Source organism: Apodemus sylvaticus, chromosome 3, assembly GCF_947179515.1.
Source record: "Apodemus sylvaticus chromosome 3, mApoSyl1.1, whole genome shotgun sequence".
Taxonomy (NCBI): domain Eukaryota; kingdom Metazoa; phylum Chordata; class Mammalia; order Rodentia; family Muridae; genus Apodemus; species Apodemus sylvaticus.
In genome coordinates, this window is record NC_067474.1 from 146670595 (window position 1) to 146693339 (window position 22745).

At 43.6% G+C, this 22745-nt stretch overlaps 1 protein-coding gene across 3 annotated transcripts in view; it reads left to right on the top strand.

The window, feature by feature from the left end:
• Positions 1 to 2183: 2183 nt before the first annotated feature.
• Positions 2184 to 22745, top strand: part of Wasf2 (WASP family member 2) — a 64449-nt gene continuing 43887 nt past the window's right edge. For 2 of the 3 annotated variants that reach the window (XM_052177619.1, XM_052177618.1), the window contains exon 1: positions 2184 to 2370. The gene's annotated coding sequence lies outside the window, so the exon portion shown is untranslated. The remainder of the gene's footprint in view (positions 2371 to 22745) is intronic. The other variant, XM_052177620.1, reaches the window with a different exon arrangement.

Genomic DNA, 22745 nt, shown 5'->3' on the forward strand with positions numbered 1-22745 from the left:
AATTCAAGTCCAGAAGACACCAATCCAGTATGGTCCCCAGGACCCTGTGGGCTCTGCTTACTTGGCTGTGTCTGCCTTTCTGAAGTCTTAAGTTTCAGGGAGGGAAAAAGACTTGGAAATACACACCAAAGCAGTCCTCGATGGCCAGAACTCAATTCTGAGGGTACACAGACCTGATCAAAGACCAGGAAATGCCCAGTGTGCTGGCAAACACCTCTAATCCCAGCACTGGGGAAGCGGGGGTGGAGGCGGGGGTGGAGGCAGAGGTAGAAGCAGAGGTGGAGGTGGAGGCAGGAAGATCCCTGGACATTTCTGGCTAGCTTGGCCTACAGGGTTCCAGGTCAGCCAAGAGGTGCAGAATAGAGAGGCCTTGTTCCAAAAAATAAAAATAAGAGATCCAGCATCTGGCCACCTCACTGAGGGCCCCAGTGGAAATCTTCATTTGGCTTCTGTTTGAGTTATTTGTCTACTGGTCATCTCTTTTCTCTTGACTTCTAGAATATCAGGAACATGTTGACCACATCTCTGGGGGCTCTTTTCCACAAGAATATTGGTCTACCTGGTGGGTAGCAGGAGACTCAAGTTCACAGTGACCAGAGTGAAAGAAACGGTTACCCAGCACCCTTAGGACCATCTTGGCTTGCTAAGGGACTGAGGGAAAAAAAGCCATTTTCAGGTGACAAGATGTCACAGAGTAAGAAATACAGGAATAGATGCTAAGTGGTGTAGGTTTGAATTCTGTGGTCATTTCCAATTACCTGGGTGATTGTGGGAAATTTTTTTTATCAAGTATTCAGGGTGTTGTATGCGCGCGTGCATGTTGTACCTGTGTAAGCCAGAGAATCACCTCAGGTGCTGTTCTTCAGGCAATTTCTACCTTGGTTTTTGTAACCTTCTCTCTCATTGGCCTAGACTGGAGGAGCAGGCTAGGCTGGCTGGGCTTATGAGCTCGAGAGCTCTGCCTGTCTCAGTCTCCCTGGCGCTAGTATTACAGTCTGCACCATCGGGCCTGTCACACTGTGTCTTGTTTTGAACCTGAGTTCTCAAACACTGGTCCTCATGCTTTCAAAGCAGTGTTTTACTGACTGAGCAGTGTCGCATGGTGTTGTCTCCCCCACCCCGGCCCTCACACCGTGCCACCTTTCTAAAAGTAAGTTCAGTAGTACATTGCAAAGAGCGAGGCAGACTTGGCCGTAACAGAGCCTGCCTAAAATTAATTTAGTCTTCTGTAAGAGGCCAAAACCTCTTATACAGAGATGCTCTCCTTTACTAAATGTGCTAAACTGTGCTGGGCAGTGGTGGCGCAAGCCTGTAATCCCAGCACTCTGGGAGGCAGAGGCAGGTGGATTTCTGAGTTCGAGGCCACCCTGGTCTACAGAGTGAGTTCCGGGATAGCCAGGGCTATACAGAGAAACCCTGTCTCGAAAAAACCAAATCCAAAAAAAAAAAAAAAAAAAAAAAAAAAATGTGCTAGCATTTTGTATTCAGGAAGCCACCTGGGCGTGTATTCTCACACTGCCCACCTTCACAGACTGGGAGATCTGTGTGCCAGGGCCTACCGCACCTATTTTGTAGAACAAAGTGAGAATTAGGTAGGCAGGAGTTGTCCGAAGTTGCAGAGTGAAGTGACAGGTGTTTAGGTCACCTGACAGTGGCCTCTCAGAACTAGTTCACAATCTCAGGATGCAAGCTTCACCCGAATACCTATCCTTTGGGGGTGATCTGAAGTCTATGAGTCACTCCCCCCCCCCCCCCACTTTCGAGCCCGCTTGGGACAAGGCGTGAAGGGACAGAACTATTTGCAAATTGAGGGGTGTCTTCAGAAACTTCATAGGCTCGGCCTGTTCCTTATACAAAATATACTTACTCTCTGGACTCTAATAAAAATAATTCGTATTTCAACACGTGTTAGACGCGGTCTTTCACTGTCATAACTGATATTTTTGTACTCGAACTAGGGCCTCGATTTACCTTTATTCCCATCTCCACTTCACTTGGTTTGCCCTCGCCTCTGTTTACTCCGATTGCGGAAGTCGCTCGGGTGGAGTTCCCGGGACACTACCTTTGAATACGTCTTTTGCGTACTTATTTAATTGGCATTGGATCCAGACCAATGGGATAGCTGGGAGTCCAGGGCGGGTGGGGCACGGAGCCAATCAGAACGGTTGGCGGGGTGTGGCTGCGTCCCGGGGCGGGGAAGTCGCGTAATGGCGGACTCAGGCCGGTGGAGTGCGGCTGGGGGCGTAGCGCTCTGAGGGGGGCGTCCGGCTGTGTAGCAGCCCGCGAAGCAGTGGGCTGGAGCGTTCTCCGTGGGGACACGCACCGGCTGCCCAGCCCTTCATGTCGCTGAGGGCGACTGCGCGAGGTCAGGTGAGCAACAAGTCCCACTGGGCGCGCCCGGCTCCGAGACGCGAGCGCCGGCCCGGCCGCCCCTGCAGGGTCCGGGGACACCGGGTGCCCGGTCTGACTGCCGCTGATACGGCTCGCGTGCTGTCAGCGCGGGGGCGACACCTCAGGGGTGCTGGTGACCCAGAGTGTCCTTCGGAGACTAGGGAGGGTCGGCGAAAGAGTGGCGACCTGTGGCCCTGCCACCAACCCACTGTGTGCTCCTGGGCAAGTCACTTCCGTCTTCGGGCCTCAGTTTACCATTTGTAAAGAGACTTCCCCGAAGGATGTGAATTGGGTCTCAGCAGCTCCCCGAGCTCTTGGACAAGTTCTTCTCCAGGCTGAGCCTCAGTTTCCATATTTGGACCATTAAGTAATTGAGGTGCACTTTGAGGACCCTACCCTGGCTGCTAAGTGTGTGAGCGCGCACATGTGCACAAAAATGAGCCCCAGAGAAAGGAGCCTTGGCTTACGGGCCACTTGTTCCAAAGCATGGGTGCTACCCAGATCGTGACCGGGTAGGGCCACGTCCTATGGTCCTTTGAGATGAGGAAATTTTATACAGTCGTTCATAGATTCAGAGATGATGAGGAAGTTGTTGGAGCCTTTGGGGGTAACTCTTGGCATTTAAGCCCAGCAGTAAAGAGGAAGAAAGCCAAGAAAAATGTTAATGGCTGTCCTACTATGTGCCGAGCCTTAGCTATACGTGCTTGTTTAGTTTCTCCAGCCGGCCTTGTAAATCTACAGGTGAGGAAGCCAAGTATGTTTCAGAGAAGTAATTTGCTCAGGGTGACACAGTTATGTGTGGCCCTTACCAAAGTGAGGGTGTTTCCTCTGGGAAGCACCGGGGCAGGGATAAGATAGTGTTCTCTTTAACAGTTTGTTTTGTCATAAATGGAGGGAGGGGTCTTCACTTTTGGTGTGGAAACAGGCTAGGTCTTGAGCTCAGGATTATGAATTATAAATCCATCTCCTTTTCTTGCTTTGTGACTAAGAAAGAGCCATTTCTAAGTGTTAAAAGTCACTTTGAAGTGTGTCAGAACAGCAGTGGATTCAGTTTGAGTCCCAGGCAGGTGTCCTGCAGAAGGAAGTTCACCAACATTGGGTGTATATAGACGTGAGTTTTGGCTCAGGCTGGCATCATCAGTGTCTTTCTCTCTTCCGTAAGAAAACCACGTTTTATTGGGAGGGAGAATTTACCCATCTGTGAGTATAATTTCTCTGGCTTCCTTGGGGTGAAAGTTTCAGTAGCCTGCCTGTGTTCAAGCCTTTCTTTCTTTGTTCTTTCCTTATCTTGGAGAGGAGGGAAGGCCGTGGACTTTGAGTAGGAGTAGCTGGGTCCATTAGCCCTTGAGTTTTCCAAACCTCAAGAGCTTTGGGTTAATCAAAATAGCAGGTCCAGCTGTGGGCATTGTTCTCAAGTGTCCGTTTTAGGGAGGAAAATCCGAGGAGGAAGTTGCTGAGAAAGAGGGCGGTTCTTAGCTGTGGAGCCAATATGTATTTTCTTTGTTTGAAATTCTAAAACCAGAAAAGCAGCAGCTAAAGGAGGAAGGAAGGAAAAGACTTCTAAAGCCTGCTTCCTGTCAGGGAGCTGTAAGGACAGTCCCAGGCAGGGTGAGGGGCACTGCGTGCCCAGAAAAAGGCTGCTGAATTGGCTGGACTTTGAGAACGGTCTTCTAGATTTTAGAATCTAGATCGAAGTAACTTTAGGTCTTAAGTCCTCCAGGATGAACAATTAAGGGACACTTTATTGCGTCATCCCTGTTGGTTCCTGTCCCTTCATGCTTCCTAGACTTTGTCTGAGTTTTAACTGTGATTTACTCTGGGTTTTAACATAATCTGACTTTGCTGCTAGAAGGTGCAAAGCCACCAGCGCTTGAAGAATATGTTTGCCCATTTATTTATATCTATGTTATTTTATTTTTGTTGCTATTTATTTATTTATTTATTTATTATTTATTTATTTATTTATTTATTTTTGTGAGTCTGGGTCTTCCTATGGAACTATGAACAAGGCTTACCTTGATCCCAGGATCTTGCTGCATCAGACTCCCAACTGTTGGCATTACAGGCATCAACCTAGCATATTCCACCTGATTTTTGACATCTAAGGTATTTTTTTAATGGCTGTGAATCACATGACCCATATAGTCACTTAGGTCCTCAGCCAGAGCAACAAGTGCTCTTAACTGCTGAGCCATCTCTTCAGCCCCTGTGTCTTTTTTTTTTTTTACATTTTATTTAATTTATTATTATTATTATTGTTGTTGATTTTTCGAGACAGGGTTTCTCTGTGTAGTCTTGGCTATCCTGGAACTCACTCTGTAGACCAGGCTGGCCTCGAACTCAGAAATCCTCCTGCCTCTGCCTCCCAAGTGTTGGGATTAAAGGTGTGCGCCTGGCCTTATTTTATTTTTAATTGTCTGGATGTGCATATATCTTTGCGAATGAGTGTGACTCTAGTTCCAGAGGATCTGATTTCCTCTTCTGATGGCAGGCAGGCAGCACGCACACACGCACGCATACATGCACACTGCACATGCATGCACGAACACTGCACACACAAACAAGACATTCATACAATAACTATTGTATAGCAAAGTGGATTTCAGTGTCTGAAAATAGTGTTATGTAAAACTTTTTCTGTGATGTAAAATGTACTTTAAAATGTAGTCAGAGGGCATTTTCTCTTAGATGCCAAAGTATGTCTTTTAGTACTCTCTATATTTGTTTTGATGAAGTAAGATGACAACCCCCCACCACCACCTTTTTCTATTTGTGGTGCTGCAAATTGAACTCCATTGTCTCGGCTAAGCAGATACTTTACAGCTGAATTACATCACCATTCCTCTCTGCCCTCACCCCCATTTATAAATAATAATTTGTAGGTTGTTTGCTTTTTATTTTCTTTTTTCTTTTTCTTTTCTTTTCTTTCTTTCTTTGTGTGTGTGTGTGTGTGTGTGTTTTTGGTATTTTTCGAGACAGGGTTTCTCTGTGTAGCACTGGCTGTCCTGGAACTCACTCTTGAGACCAGGCTGGCCTCAAACTCAGAAATCCGCCTGCCTCTGCCTCCCAAGTGCTGGGATTACAGGCGTGCACCACCACCGCCTGGCTTATTTTCTGTATACTTAGAGATTTGTGTTTGCAGAGTTTTAGAGCTGCTTGTCCTTCAGGGTGATGCTTAGTGTAACGAGGGACAATCACTAGTAGATGGGATTTGGGTCAAAGTTTTTCTTTCTTTTTTTTTTTCTTTCTGTTTTTCTTGGTGTTTGAAACAAGGTTTCTTGTAGTACAGGCTTGCCTGGAATTAGCTATGTAGCTGAGGATGAGTTTGAACCCCTTTTTTGTTTGTTTGTTTGATTATAAAAAGATTTCTTTTCTGTGCTCGGGTGTTTTGTCTGTGTGCATATGTATGTCCGTCATGCACATGCCTGGTGACGTGGATACCCTGAGACTGGAGCTGCCACGGGGGTGCAGGAAACTGAACCCGAGTCCTCTAGAGGAGCGTCGAGTGCTCCTAACTGCGGAGCTATTTCTTCAGCCCCTGACCTTGAACTGTTGATCCTTGTACCTCCACCCCAAGTTCTGGGTTTAGAGGCTTGTAGAAAAGTAATTCTTGGGCTGGAGAGATGGCTCAGCGTTTAAGAGCACTGACTGCTCTTTCAGAGGACCTGAGTTCAATTCCCAGCAACCACATGGCGGCTCACAACCATTTGTATGGGATAGGACGCCCTCTTCTGGTGTGTCTGACAACTGCAGTATACTCATATACATAAACTAAATAAATCTTTTTTTTTTAAAGTAATTCTTCTGGAAAGACTCAGTGCCAGCAGTATAGGGCAATACCAGAACAGGGAAGTGGGAAGGGGTGGTTGGGGGAACAGGGAGGGAAGAGGGCTTATGGGACTTTCGGGGAGTGGGGAGCCAGGAAAGGGGAAATCATTTGAAATGTAAATAAAAAATATATTGAATAAAAGGGGAAAAAAAGTAATTCTCGGCAAGTTTTCTATGCTCCTCTTTTTCCCAAATAACCACAAGGCATTTCTATACTGTTCGAGCCCCTTTTAGGTCCCAAATAAAGACCGAGAGACCTGGTATTTTTATTAACAAGCTGCAAGCCTACACTGGGCAGGCTCTGAGCTGTTCTAACCTCCGATGCTGTCCACATTGCTGCCCAGCAATGTGTGCCTTTACCTTACGTCTGTGTCTTTCCCTGGCCTTGTCTGGTCTGTGTGTGTCCTCGTGGAGACTCCAGAGTGACCTGCTCACGGCCACTCCTCATGGTCTCTTCGCCTTCCTTTCCTGGTGGTTTTCTCTCTCTGGGACCCCCTGACTGGAATTGGAAGTCTCTCCCTATTCTCTTCTCTCTCCCAGCGAATTGGCTGATCAGCCCTTTACTAAACCAATCCGGAGGTGATAGAGAAGAATGTTTACAAAACTCTGAGGTGGGGGATGCTTCGTCAAATAACATTACCAAAGTCAGGACAGTACTCGGCTCTCTGGGCTACAGAGATCAGCATTTGAGTAATACTAAGACATCTTTACACAGTGCACAGAGTCGTCTCCCAGCAGGCTTGTGCCTCATACCCAGTTATTGTGGTGCTAGGGATCGAAGCCAGGACCTCAGTGCCTGCTAGGCAAGTGCCTTACCAATTAAGCTCCATCTCCAGTCATACTATATGAGCTCTTAGCTCTTCTGAGCCACTCTACAGTAGAATGAAGTTCATTGTTTGACAATAAAGGATTTCTTCTTCTGTTTGTAAGAAACCCCAGGGCAATATAGATTTTAAGAATTTTATTCCACAGACTCTGGGACCACTGTGTTTGAGGTCTTCCTTCAGTTCTTCCTCTGATTTGAATGGCTCCATAGTGTCTGTTAACAGCGCTTTGACAGGGACGGAGAGGGTGTGGGAGGGCAGATTAGGAGCTGGAGTAGTGGGATTGGCTAGGGGATGGGCTGATTCTTATCTAGACTGCTCACTTTCTCCCATTTTTTTAAAAATATTTATTTATTTTTATTAGCACACTGTAACTGTCTTCAGACACACCAGAAGAGGACATCGAATCCCATTACAGATGGTTGTGAGCCACCATGTGGTTGCTGGGAATTGAACTCAGGACCTCTGGAAGAGCAGTCAGTGCTCTTAACTGCTGAGCCATCTCTCCAGCCCCTTTCTCCCATTTCTTAAGTGCTGATGCTATTGAAAATAATTGTAAAATAGTGAACTAGCATGTTACATGCTAAGATATGCTTGTGATTCTGAGTAAATCATCTCAGCATTTGGGAGAGAGAGGCAGATAGATCTCTGTGAGTTCGAGGTACTCATTATAATGAGTACCTAGACAGCCAGGGCTACCCAAAGAAACCATGTCTCTGGTGCACGCATGTAATCCCAGCACTCTGGGAGGCAGAGGCAGGCGGATTTCTGAGTTTGAGGCCAGGGCTATACAGAGAAACCCTGTCTCAGAAAAAAACAAAATCCAACCCCCGACCCCCTCCAAAAAAGAAACCATGTCTCAAAAAACAAACACAACCACCACCACCACAAACTCAAGCCAGGTAACTGTGTCTCAGACTTCTTTTGTGTTTGTAATTCCTAAAGACCAGAGCTTCAAACTGGTCATATCAGGATTTTTCATGAAAAATGTGCTTATTATGTGGCATTGGAACTCTGCTGTCAATACATAACCAGGTTTTAAGAATTGTTTCTTGGGCTGGAGAGATGGCTCAGTGGTTGAGAGCACTGACTGCTCTTCCAGAGGTCCTGAGTTCAGTTCCAGCAACCACATGGTGGCTTACAACCATCTGTAATGGGATTTGATGCCCTCTTCTGGTGTGTCTGAAGACAGCAACAGTGTATTCATGTACATAAAATAAATAAATAATCTTTTTTTTCTTGTTTTTTTTCGAGACAGGGTTTCTCTGCATAGTCCTGGCTGTCCTGGAACTCACTCTGTAGACCAGGCTGGCCTCGAACTCAGAAATCCTCCTGCCTCTGCCTCCAAGTACTGGGATTACAGGTGTGCGCCACCACCACCCGGCTTTTTTTTTTTTTTTTTTAATGGCTCAGTGATTAAGAGCATGTGTTATCGTTCTTCCAGAGGAACTGAGTTTAACTCTCTACATCCACACATCAGGTGGCTTGCAGCCAGCTCCAGGGGACTGAGATCTCAGGTCTTTGTGGGCACTTGCATTTATGTGTACATACACACATACAAATAGACACATATACACAGTTTAAAATAATAAAAATAAAATAAAATAGGAGAAAGTTATAGTTTGAATGGGTCTCCAGCATAACATGAGAAAGAATTGATGGTCCATCGCTTTTGGTTGACTAAAGAATTGAATGGCTCCTTAGGGAAGAAGGCTATATCTTTGGATGCTTTGCTTATCCTTTAAAGCTGATCTCAGAAGCCATTTTCTAATTTAGGAAAGGTTCTTTGACCAGCCTCCTCCCCCCCCTTGTTCAACCATTAATCAGAGTCAAAACTTAAGATATCAAAAACTTATTAATCCTGAGGACAGGGAAGAACATATCAGTTGGTTATTCAATACTAAACGGTCAGCTCTGAAAAACATTCAAACAAATAACACTGGAACACACACTGACACACATATACACACAAAAATAGAAGGAAAAAGGCCATGAATTCAAAAGGGAAACAAAGCACAATTAGATACAGTGAAGGTTTGGAGGGAGAAAAGGAAGGGGGAACTGATGTAATTATTTCAAGAAATTATTTTACCGTCATCCCTAAGACAGACAAGTTAGAAAATTGCTTTCCCTGACTCTGAGCTGCTATTGCTGCTGCTGCTTTTTTTTCTTCCTCCTCTTTCTCCTCTTCTTTTTTCCAAGATAGGGTTTTTCTGTAGCCCTGGGTATCCTGGAACTCAGATTCTATTGCAAGTGTCTCCCAAGTGCTGTGATCAAAGGCATTGCTTCATCAGGTCGGGACTTAATGTTGTTCTCTCTCTCTTTCTTTTTACTGGAAATGAACCCAGGGCTTCATGTGCTTGTCAAGTGCCACACCACTTAGCCACACTCCTTTTAAAGCCATAGCCTTTTAATTTATTATTTTTCTCTATACAGGGTCTCACTATGTAGTTCTGACTGTTCTGGAACTCTGTAGACCAGGCTGGCCTCAAATACACAGAGACCCACCTGCCTCTGCCTCCCGAGTGCTGGGATTACAGGTGTGCACCCAGCTCTGTTGTTCATTTTTGTATGGTCAATGCATAATAAACTGTATAAGCTTAATAAGTGGTAATAACACCTGTTTTGTTCTGTGTATGTATGTGTGTGTGTGTGTGTGTGGGGGGGGGGGGGTTGTTGGTTTTGTTTTTGAGATAGGATTTTCACTTTTTAGCCCAGACCAGTCTTGAATTCTTGGTCTTCTTGCCTCAGCCTCTTGGCATCCTGTCCCACTGTGTCTGGTTTCTCTAACTTCATCTTGTGTGAGTTTCTTTTAATTCCATTTCATAGTCAAATTAGTACTCTAAACAGCCTCCTGTTTGCTACCACTGCCCGTATCGATGTGATCCCCCCCTCAAGTGTCTCTAGACATTGTCACACAGACACTGGAGAGCAGGACACCGCAGTTGGGAACCACTGAGTTAGCAGGGTGGCCTGATGGCTGCAGAAGGAAGTGCGTGCAAACGCCCTGAGGTGGATGCTTGGCTTCCAGTCCTTCTCTGGTTATAGGCCTCCTGTCTTTGGATGAGAAGAGAAATTAAGGGAAATCAGGAAATGACAACTTTAAAATAGCCACATTATTTTTATTCTGTTGAGATTTTATTTTATTAAGTTAAAATATATTGGAACAGCACAGAGAGCTGAATTATTTATGCAGATCTATGTAAATTCAATTTCTTATCACTGATTAAGATTACATGGAGTGAAGAGCTAGCAGACCATTACGTCCGAGAAAGAATCTCAAAGACTCAGAAAAGCTTCAGTCCTAAAGATTAACTAGAATTGCTTTTTTAAAAACCTGCTAGAACTGGTTAGGATTCTTAACTGAAGTTTGAGTTTTCTGGCTAAGGTCTATCTTTTGCTGTCCTTTTTTAGATACTTTACAACTCTAAAACACAGGTTTAAAGTCTTCCTGGGTAAATCCTCTTGCTACCATACCTCACGACCGATGTTCAGTCTCTAAGTGAAAATGCTTCCGGGGCTGGAGAGATGGCTCAGTGGTTAAGAGCAGTGACTCTTCTTCCAGAGGTCCTGAGTTCAAATCCCAGCAATCACATGGTAGCTCACAAACATCTGTAATGGAATCTGATCCTCCCTTCTGGTGTGTCTGAAGACAGCTACAGTATGCTCATACAAAAAATAAATAAATAAAGCTTTTTTAAAAAAAGGAAAATGCTTTATTTCTGTTGCTATAATGAAATACCTTGACAAGGTGACTTGGGGGAAAAAGGGCTTACATTTTGCTCACAATTCTAGCTCAGAATCCGTGAGGTCGGACTTTGAAGCAGCTAGTCACATTGCAGGCAAGAGCAGAGAGAGGATGAATGCATGCGTGCTTCTGTCGCTTAGCTCATTTCTCTTTCTTCACAGTCTAGAAGCCAAAGCCGTAGAATTTGCCACCCACAGTGGGTTGAATCTTTACACATCAATTAATGTAATCAGAACAATTTTACAGACATGCCTACAGGTTATCCTAATCTAGACAGTTTTACTGACATTTTCTTCTGAGGTGATTCTACACGTAACCTTGACAATTCAAACTAACCACAGGACTCTCATGTGAGAGAGAATTAACTCCTGCAAGTTGTGCTCTGATTTCCCCACACACATGTCATTTAAATAAAAAAAAAAATATTGCTGGGCAATGATGGCACACTCCTTCAACCCCGGCATTTGGGAGGCAGAGGCAGGAGGAGCTCTGAGTTCAAGGCCAATCTGATCTACAGAGAGAGTTCCAGGACAGCCAAGGCCTCACAGAAAAACTCTGTCTTGAAAAATCAAAAACAACAGCAAAAAGGTTTTTTATTTTATTTTGTTTTGACTACAGTAGGTGTATGCTGGTGCCTGTGGAGGTCAGAAGGGGGTATCAGATCACCTGGACCTGGAGTCACAGATAATTGTGAGCCGCTCTAGACTGCTGAGCCATTACTCCAATTCTCAACATATATATTGAGAACTCAGTCTCAAAAAAAGAAAAAAAAATCACTATATATTACATATATTTTTTTGAGACTGAGTTTCTCTGGAGCTGTCTCTGTAGACCAGAGTAGCCTCAAACTCACAGAGATCCACCTTCCTCTGTTTCCTGAGTGCTGGGATTAAAGGCATATGTACACTAAGCCAGTTGATTTTTGGTTTTTTTGTTTTTTAAGAATTATTTATTTTATGTCAGTACATTGTTGTCTTCAGACACACCAGAAGAGGGCATTAGACCACATTACAGATGGTTGTGAGTCACCATGTAGTGGCTGGGAATTGAACTCAGGACCTCTGGAAGAGCAGTCAGTGCTCTTAACTGCTGAGCCATCTCTCCGAGAGTCCTAAGCCAGTTTTTTTTTGTTTGTTTGTTTTGTTTTTTTTTTGTATTTTCAAGACAGGGTTTCTCTGTATAGCCCTGGCTGTCCTGGAACTCACTCTGTAGACCAGGCTGGCCTTGAACCCAGAAATCCACCTGCCTCTGCCTCCCAAGTGCTGGGATTAAAGGCGTGTGCCACCACGGCCCCGGCTCCTAAACCAGTCATTAAGAGTAATTTTTTAAATAAAAATTCTGGGCATGATGGTGTATCCCTTTGGTGAACCAAAGGCAGGCAGAGCTTTGAGTTTCAAGCCAGCCAGGGTAACGTAGTAAAGACCCTGCCTGCCTCTAAGTAAATAAACACATAAACATTTAAGAATTCATTGTCTTCTACATTTTTATTTGTGGTGTGGGCATGTGTGTGCTATGGTGCATATATGGAAGCCATAGGCCAACTTGCAAGATTCTGTTTCCTCCTACTATGTAGGTTCTGGGGATAGAACTTGGGCTTGTTGGAAGCACATTTACCCTGATTATGTGCATCAGCCTGCACTTGGGAGATAATACACTGAAAAGCTGCACACTGCTGGAAAACTAAAGTCATATGTGCTTGCCAATAGCAAGAGCTTACATATGTTTACTTTGCATGACTTGCAGCTGACATTGTCATCTATAAAGTTTGTGTTCAAGAAATATGCAATTCAGAGACAGGAAAGGTGGCTTGAAAATTAGGAGTGCTTTCTTCTTTTCCAGAGGACCCCAGTTCAATTGCCATCACCCACATATGGGGCTCACACTGCCTTTAACTATAGCCCCAGAAAATCTGATAGCTTCTGGTGTCTTGAGTATTTGTACACACTTACAGATTCATACACATGAATAAAAATTTTAAATCATAAGAAAAAACAAAACTTGAGTAACAACAACAAAAAACCACCCAAGAAATCTGATGTCTTAAGTACAATTATGATTGGGTGTTGGGCTGCTTCTGTAGCTATCCTGGGGCTGTAGGTTGGACTCATTGCTCTATAGTAGAATAACATTAGCATCGCTTATATCTTAGTCACCATTAAGGTAAAGTTGAATGAATGTTTTTTTCCTGTTTCATTTGAAGTTATGAATGGTACTCTAGAGAATTCAAATGTATAGTCATGAATAGTATCTCAGAATAGTTACCATTTATGCAAATGAAACACACTTCTTAACTTAGAAACCAAACAGAATTGAATTAGAAAAGAGAAGAATAGAAGCAAAGACTGCAGAGGGATGCTGCGCAGATACAGACGTGACTTAGAGCAGATCTGCTGTGCATCAGGAGTGCTAGGTACCTAGAGATAAACAGCTTGGGATTGATGGCAAAGGCTGTTCAGCTCTGCTTATGATATTTACTTTCGAGCTCTGTCTGGTCTTCTCTGGTAAAATACAGGAAAATGTGAAGTGTACTCCCTTAGTTGTAAGATTAATTCCAGTTGAATAAAATTAAGTTTTTTATTTTTAGGATATAGATGCCATGTTTTCACAGAGTTATGGTTCATTTTAGTTTCAATTTGAGTGTATGTACACCTATTTATTATACACATATATTTCAACTAATCTAAACCCTGTAGTTGACACAATCGAATAACAACAGTTCGTTTGCTCTCAAGTATTTAGAATTACTTCCTCCCCAAGATGCTGCTGTTCTAGCAAGTATCAAAAAACAGTTTCTTCCTCCTCCTCTTTTTCTTTTTCCTCTCCGTCTTCCTCTTCCTCTTTATTTCCTCCCCTCCCTCTTCCCCTCCTCCTTCTTGGTGCTTGTATTGACCTAGAGCCTCATTCATGCTAGGGAAGAGCTTCACTACTGAACTACATCCTCAGCCGGCTCCCCTCTTTCCGCTCTTTGGTTTGAGACGGCCTTACTAAGTGTCCCTGGCCTCTGACTCTGTAGCCGGGATGGATGACCTTGATGACCTTGCACTTGCCTCGGTTTTGCCTCAGCTTCCCAGGGAGGTGGGATTAAGGCCAGTACCATCAGGCCCGGCTTCAGAGCAGATCCTTCATTCGTTGTTTACCTGTTCAGAAGGTCTTGGGTCATACATGCTTGTGGGTGTTCCCTTCCATTCACATTAGGAATTGTAGATCCCTAAAACCCAAATTGGACTTTGATAAGTAGAAGACCAGTGTTGTTGCTCTCTAGTATGAAAGCTGCCTCAGGTTCACGGATGAGAATTTGCAGTGCTCTGAGCTCCCAATATATTCTGGTATGGTCAATCCCCAGCATTTGAGATAAACTGTTAGTAGCTCCGTTTTATATTTTATGAAAAGATTATGTCAGTTCAGAAATACACTTAAAAATTTATTCATTTTTAACTTATGTACATTGATGTTTTGTTTGCATGCATGTCTAGTTATAGAAAGCTGTGAACTGCCATGTGGCCGCTGGGAATTGAACCCAGGTCCTCTGGAAAAGCAGCCAGCTCTTAAACACTGAGCCATCTTTCCAGTCCCAGCAATAACTTTAAAAAAAAAGTCACTCTGCTCATGAATAGCAAACTTTAGACTGAAGTGTGCCCCTCACAACCCTTTCCTTTCTTTTTGGAGATTGGGTCTCATGTAACCCAGGCTAGCTTAGAACTCACTATGTAGCTGAGGATGGCCTACATTTTTGGTCCTCCCACCTCTGTCTTCTATTACAGGAAAAAACTCAGTTTGTATGGTTTTGTTTTGTTTGAGACAGGGTCAGGCTAGGTTGCTTTGTGTTGTCCTGTGTGTAGGTCAGGGTGATTTTGAATTCTCATTTTCCTATCTGGGTAGCTGAGGTTATTAGCATGTTCCACCATGCCTGGCTCCCAGCTGATGTACTTATTTATCTATTATTATCATCATTTGTTTTTTGGTTTTGTTTTGCTTTTGTGACAGTGTCACTTTGTAGACCAAACTGGCCTTCAACTCAAGATTTGACGGGCTCTGCAGGGATTAAAAATGTGTTTCACCATGCCGGCTTTTTTTTTTTTTCCTTTTCTCTTTTTGGTTTTTTCGAGACAGGGTTTCTCTGTGTAGCCTTGGCTGTCCTGGAACTCACTCTGTAGACCAGGCTGGCCTCTAACTCAGAAATCCTCCTGCCTCTGCCTCCCAGGTACTGGGATTAAAGGCGTGTGCCATCACTGCCCGGCCCGATGCCAGCTCTTTATTTTTAGATTTTGAGACAGTTTTGTGTAGTCATCCTGACCTTATACTTAACAGTGTAGCAAAAGATGTCCTTGAAATTTCTGATCCTCCAGCCTCCACCTTCCAAGTGCTGGAATTGCAGATGTATGTCACCCTCAGACTACCCACTCATTTTACAGATCTCCTTCTCCCTCGGTGTTTGCCAGAAGGTAGGAGGTAGTAGTGTTGTCCTAAAGTACAAACAGGTGGCTCTCTGAGTTTGAGGCCACCTCAAAACTCCTCTGGTTTTGGAGTGAGTTCTAGGTCAGCCTGGGCTACAGAATGAGGCTCTATTTCAAAAAAACAAAGTGAAAACCAACAACAGCATAAAGAATATAGATATTGATCCAGGTCTGGTAGGCCATGCTTATAGTTCTAACACTTGGGACACATAGGTAGGAAGACTGTAAAATGTAGAGTATATTTCAGAGAAATATTTGGAGGATTAAATGATGCACTCCTTCATCCAGTGCTCAGTAACTTAACACTTGTTACCATAAATTAAGGAGTGGCATATTTGGTCAGGCACATTATCTGTCTAGCCCAGAATTACTTTTTTTTTTTTTTAATGATACAAAAAGTATAGTTAGGATTAGCAGTTTAGACGATCTCAGTTTTGCTGGCCCCATCCAAAGCACTGTAGTCAGGAATTCATTGACTGTACCTTCCTTCCACAGGCCTACAGGTTGTTAATCATGGCTACTTCAGCGACATCGAGTTTCTTTACAGCCTACTTGGTCTGGTGCTTGCTGACCTTGACATCCATGAACAGAGTGTGTTACTCTCTTCTGTCTGCTTCTCACAGACTTTGTGGTCAGAGTGGACCTAATGGTGAATGGTCAGCTTGTCTCCTGGGTGTGTTCCTCGGAGGACATTTGGAGCCACATTGTCTTGGCCTGCCACATGTGGGTGATGCCCAACTTTACTGTGGGTGTGGCATGCGGGGTCTCCAGTGATTTCTTCCTTGTATTTACTGGCTTGGCTTTGGCTTTGGGATGAGGGTGGGCATGGCAGAAACATCCTTATTTCCTCTTGGCACTGTTTTGGTGCAAAGGGAAGATTTCTATGGAATGCTTACTCCAGGGCAGTGGCTCTCGGCCTTCCTGATGCTGCAACCTGTAAAAAAAGTGACAAATTCTAGGTAGGCCATTTAAAATACAGAATCCAGGCATTTGTTCCCAAGCCGTGAGCCTGGCCTGGGCAGGTTTGGAGCTATTCTGACTTATATCCCAGTCACGTGTCCCTGTTACTGCCTGGCCACATGCTCATGGCCCACCTCTCGTGGCAGCTGCTGCCTCTCTCCTGGTCCTTTCTGCTCTTTAGCCGGGAGACTGAAAGCCTGCTGACTGACCTCTCCCTGCTGCCCAATCGCCCTCTATGTCTTTTTTTGCTCTGTTAACTTTGGGAGCAAGATTCACACAAGAAAAGTTGGTGTACGTGAGAATTTTCTCTTGTGTGGGTAGGGAAACCGTGAAATTATTTTTGTTGTTGCTTCATAACTGCAGCCCCAAGAAAGGGTCTTCCAAGAAAGGGTCTTCTGATGCACAGGCTGAGAACTGCTGCTCTCGGGCTTTGTGGGGGAGGAACAAAAATGCTACTTTCAAAAACTAAAGCTTGTTGTCTAAAATTCGTGATTTCTTTTTTTTTTCTCCAGTTTTTTTAGAGACAGGGTTTCTCTGTGTAGCCCTGGCTGTCCTGGAACTCACTCTGTAGACCAGGCTGGCCTTGAACTCAGAAATCCGCCTGCCTCTGCCTCCCAAGTGTTAAGACTAAAGGTGTGCGCCACTACCACCCGTGGATTTTATTTTTTCTTATATTCTACATTCCCCACTTCAGCAGTGAGTTTAATTGTTTTAAATTCAGGATTGGGACAAAAAGTGTTACTTCTTATTGGGTCTAGTAAAAGCAAGGGTAACCAGATACAAACACATCATAGAATTTCTCTCTTCTCATAGTAGTCCTTCAGATGAACACAGATAAGAGTCAGAGCCAGGCACTTTGGCTATGGATGGAGTTTAAGGCTTACGTAGACTGCATGGGTGACATCCTGCTTCAGACACAAATACAAAGAGAGAGAGGGAGAATGGAGAGAAGAGAAGAAAAATGAGTTAATAAAATGCGATTGTCCTATGGTTGTACTGCTAAGCCTACTATAACAGAATGTGAAAACTGCATGCCCAAGCATGGTGCTTCATGCTTGTATCCTACCATTCAAGCATTCAGAAGACTAAAGCCAGAGCAGTATGGATTCAGGGCCAGCCCTGGGGTATATGGTAAGACCATAGCTCAAAAACTGTTTGGATTTAAACAGCAATGATGACAAAGTGAAAACATTGTTTCTTGACTTCTGTTTTGTAACTTTTAAGATTTGATGCAGAAATGTCTTCCATTTGATTGCTTTGCTTCATGTTAAAGATGCTTGTAGATGTGTCTGTCTGTATCTTTAACAATCCTGCCTTTCCAGAGCGCCTCTGTCCTTTGTTCTTCTCAGTTATCTTTCGAGACAGTTTCTATTTTACCTTTTCTCTGTGGCGGCCACAACCGCACATTCTATTCTAGGTACAGACACACTGTGGTTTGTACAGGAAGAATAATGTGTCCTGTGTTCCCTGGGCTTCCATAATAACATCCAGCATTTTTCTGGCTTTTTGTAGCTGTTCAGAGTAGAAATGAGGGGCTTTAAAACCCTTCCTGTGTTCGACAGCTGGCTTTAGAGCTCATCTTCTGATAATTACAGTTTAGACTATTTTTCCATTACTATATTACCTTATTTTTATCTACATGGAGGCTGTTTCCCACAATTCTGGACACATCCAACCTTGGACCTTCATATTTCTCTCTAGTACTATAGATTCCAGACTGTAGATTCAATAGTTTATAGATTATTTAGATTTATTAATTTTATGTATTTGAGTACACTGTTGTTCTCTTCAGACACACCAGAAGAGGCATCAGATCCCATTACAGATGGTTGTGAGCCACCATGTGGTTGCTGGGAATTGAACTCAGGACCTCTGAAAGAATAGTCAGTGCTCTTAACCGCTGAGCCATCTCTTCAGCCCCTGCTCTTTTATTTTTAATTATGTATATGTGTGGGGATATGTCTGAGGAGGCCAGATGCATTGGATTGGCGTTACAGATGGTTGTGAGCCTGGCCTGGGTGCTGAGAACTAAGCTTGGTCCCTCTGCAAGAGCAGCTTATGTTCTCTCCATTCTTCTAGCTTTTCAGACAAGATCTCATGTGGCTCAGTCTTGAAATCCTCAGCTCCCTGCCTCTACTTATCAAATGCTGGGGTTGTATGCATGCCACCATGACAGACTTCCTGTGTAAACCCGGCTGGTATTGAACTCGTAGAGATCCATATGCCCCTTTCTCCTGAGTGCTAAGATGAAAGGCGTGTGCTACCATGCTTCTCTTCTGAGGCTGGAGACTCAACACAGGGCCTAGCACTTGGCCTTTGTTTGTTTGTTTTTCAAAACAGGATTTCACTGTGTAGCCCTGGCTGTCCTGGAACTTACTCTGTAGACCAGGCTAGCCACAAATTCAGAAATCCACATGCCTCTGCCTCCCAAGTGCTGGGATTAAAGGCATGTGCCACAACCGCCCGGCTCCCTTAATGTTTTAAAATTATGAATTGTGATAAGTCAGTCTCAAATGGTCCTTGGGGACCCTTTATTTACACCTCTTTAGAGAAGGAACTGAATCAAAACGTTTCTAATTATTTTTATTTATGTGCGTTGGTATTTTGTCTCCATGCATGTCTGTGTGCAGGTACCTTGGAACTGGAATTATATATAGCTGTGAGCCACCATGTGGGGCCGGAATTGAACCCAGGTCCTCTGGAAGAGCAATCTATGCTCTTTTTTTTTTTAATTTAAATTTTAAATATTCTTTTTTTCTTTTTATACACACACACACAAACAAACACAAACACACACACACCACACACCACTCCCTCCACCCCCCACTCCCTCACACCCCTACCCCCGATCCCCGAACCCCCCCAACTCCCCCACTCTCCCACTCCCCCAACCCCCGTGCGCAATCTATGCTCTTAATTGCTGAGCCATCTCTCCCAGCCCTATGTCAAAACATTTTCTATTTTCTAATTAAAAAAAAAAAATCTATTTGCTGTTTTCAGTAGATAAGAGTTTGATTCGTAAAAAAGAGTTTGATTCGTAGCACTGCAACAACAAAACTAAAAGTACCCCAAATGAGAAGAAACACAGAGTCACTTCACTTGGCTGAGACGTGTCTCGTGGTGGAATGCTTGCCTGGTATGCCTAGCACCGTGAGTTACATCTACCAGAGCTATGAAGCAAACAACAGTCCATTTCTGCTTCTCTGTATCTCAGTGTACGGTGACTGACTGACTGATTGGTGTTTGTGACGGCATGGATGCAGAGGCCAGAATAACTCACAGAAGTCATGTCTCTCTTCGCCACGTAGATTTCAGGTCTTGAACCTGTGAGACACTCCTCAGGTTGCCTGCTGGCTCTTTTTGAAATAACTGCAGAAGTCCTTGCTAGAATCCTTTGCTTTCTATATGATACAGGTTCCAAATTTATCCTGTACATTTCCTACAATTTCCCTAAAAACCTCTGGATTCTTTTAGTTGGACATTATGTGTGGAGCAATTGTTCTGCCTTCTGTGTTTTGACAGTAAGGCGGCTGAAGGCCTGTGAAGGTCGTTTAATCAAGATCACATAGATTAGATGGCATGCCCTGTAAGCATGGCCGTTGGCCTCTCGACTGGGCTCCTTGGCCACTCCCCTCCATTCTGGTGCCTACTTTCTAGGACAAATGATGGGTACATTTCAGCCTCTGCTCTAGCCATCGGAACAAGACAGATCATCATCTGAGGTACCATCAAACCTTATTAATTTGGCTGACTGGGAGAAAACTTAGAGCGTTATATGTTCCTTTTATATAGATTTAGCTGTTACTATGAGTCTGTCTGGTAAGTGAAACTAGACTAATAGTGTTACAGGTTATTTTGTTAGGTAAAGGATCTTATATTTGGCTCAATGAATAACTGAGAATGATATACACTTTAATCTATGTAAATTAGATTCTTACAATGCTTAAAAACAGTTCATTAAGCATTTTTTCCTACAATTATTTAGTGTTTTCATAGACTTTTTGTTATTGGAGTGCAGAGATAAACTTTAGATCAGATCAGAATTGGTCTTGTTTTAAAAATGTGTGTAGTCTATACTAATAATAAACTATTGCCTGCAAAATTCAGAGGAGTTTAGGAAAATCAGTCAGGAGCACCTGAACTTCAGGAATTGAACCTGAAAGTACTTTAGCTGAGTAGCAGGGGTTTTGAGAAAGCTCCTTCCCTAAGCTGTGCAGAAGCAGATCCTAGACCTCACCTAGACAGTCGTGGGTGTGGAGGCACAAGGACACCCAGGTATGTGAGGCCTGACTGTGTTGCCTGTTGACTCTGTGGCCCAGAGTAAAAAAAGCACTTGACCTCTCTGGATCTTTATTTAAAAATTGTATTCTATGTGTATGGGTATTTTGAATGCATGTGTGTCTGTGTAGGAATTGTGCCTGGTGTCTGTGTTACCAGTTGTGCCTTGTATACATAAAGGCCAGAAGTGTGTTGGATCTCCTGGAAACTGGAGTTACAGATTGTGTGAGCCACCATGTGTGTGTGTTGGGAATTGAACTCAGGACCTCTGGAGCAGTGGCTGGTGTTCCTAACCATTGAGCTATGTCTGGTCTTTAATGTATTAATCCATAGTGAGGTAGCTAAAATGGGGACAGTAATACATGTTGTTTTTAAAACCTCATGCTTGCCAGGTGTGGTGGCTCAGGCCTTTAATCTCAGCATTCAGGAGGCAGAGGCAGGTGGATCTCTGAGTTCCAGGCCAACTTGGCCTACAGAGAGAGAGAGACCCTGTCTCAAAATCCAAACAATAGGTCTAGAGAGATGGTGAGGCAGAGGCAGGAGAGTCTGTGAGTTCAAGGTCAGCCTGCTTACAGAAGACAGCTAAGGCTTCTTCATAAAGACACCCTGTCTTGAAAAGCCAAAAATTAAAAAATAAAAAAATTAAATTTAAAAATGTGTTTTTGTTTTATGTTTATGGGTATCTTGCCTGCATTAATGCTTGTGCACCAGTGCTTTCAGAGGTCTGAAGAGTTCACAGGTCCCTGGAACTGGAGTTACAATGACTCTTAATTGTCATGTTGGTGCTGGGACCTGAAGTCAGGTCCTCTGGAAGAGCAAGCAGTGTTCTTAACTGCTGAGCCACCTTTCCAGCCTTTGGTTCACTTTTAAGAGCAAGAGAGAAGTGAGCAGGAGAGGTGGCTCAGCACCTAAGAGCACTGGTTGCTCTTCCGAGGACCTGATTGTGTTTCCCATCCCACATGGGGGCTTACAATTGTCTATACAATGTTTGCTGATCTCTTCAGGCACCAGAATTGCTCATGGTACACATGTATACATACACACATATAAAATACTCATACTCAAAATAAAATCTTTTTTTTTTTTAAGAAAGCAAGAGAGAATATTATTGGTAACCCTACTGGAAGCATTGATGTAAACCAAGATGAACACTCTAAAAGGATACCTCTTGGTAAATTCAGGTTTAATATGTGACAAGGCATGATGATTTTTAATTATTATTGAATTTTATTTTCCATAGATACTTGCTAATATAGTATAGATGCTTTTGTTTTTCTCTTGCCAATAGAAGTCAGGTCTTTACCTGATACATTTCATATTTTCTTTTCTCCATTTTGTTAATTTGTTTGCCCTGTATCAGACCACTTGGGAAATACTCTTTGTCAGACTCTATTTCCTCTAAGTCTGAAAAATACCAGCAGGAATTTTTGTAACATTTGTCCTGTTGTTTAAAATATTGGCATTTAAAACCATAAATCCCAAAACACCTTTATTAACATGATTTCTACAAGGAGTGGAGCTGGGAAAGTCATCAGTACTACTAGATTGGCAGAAAATGAATACTGTTGTCGCCTGCTTGGAAATAACCTTATTGCATGGTCATAGGGCTGTGTTAATGTTTATTAGAAAGGGTTATGGCAGTCTGGGATCCAGGGTATGTGTCCTGTCCCATTGATCTGTCAGCCTCAGAGTGCCCACCGCTGTTGTAATCACAGTTATTGCAATCGTGCTCTGCTAAAGGGAATCCTATTAGATGTTGACTCTCACTAAGAGAGGGATAGTATCTTTTGGCCAATCACTAAACAAGCTTTCAAATTACTCTAGTACAAAGTACACTGAATTAAAAATGATATTATTTATGGCACATAAGCGTCTGCCTGCGTGTGTATGTTCACCTGGTACCTGAGCAGGCCAGAAGAGGATATCCAGTTACCTGTAACTCCAACCTAGCGTTACAGAAGGTTGTCAGCTGCCATGTGGGAAACTGTGGAGCCATCTCTCCAGACCCAGTTTTTGTTTTTTAAATACAATGACCTGGCTGGCCTGGAACTCACGAAAATCTGCCTGGCATTGCCTCCTGAATTGGGAATAAAGGCATGTGTCAGCATGATGGGCTGGGTTTGGTTCTTTGAGACAGGGTCTAGTATAGCACAGGCTGGCTTCTAAATCAGTATGTAGTTAAGAATGAACGCCTTTGAGCTTCTGCTCTTCCTGGCCACTTCACAGAGGCACCTGTCACATATCTGCCTAATAACTGTGAGT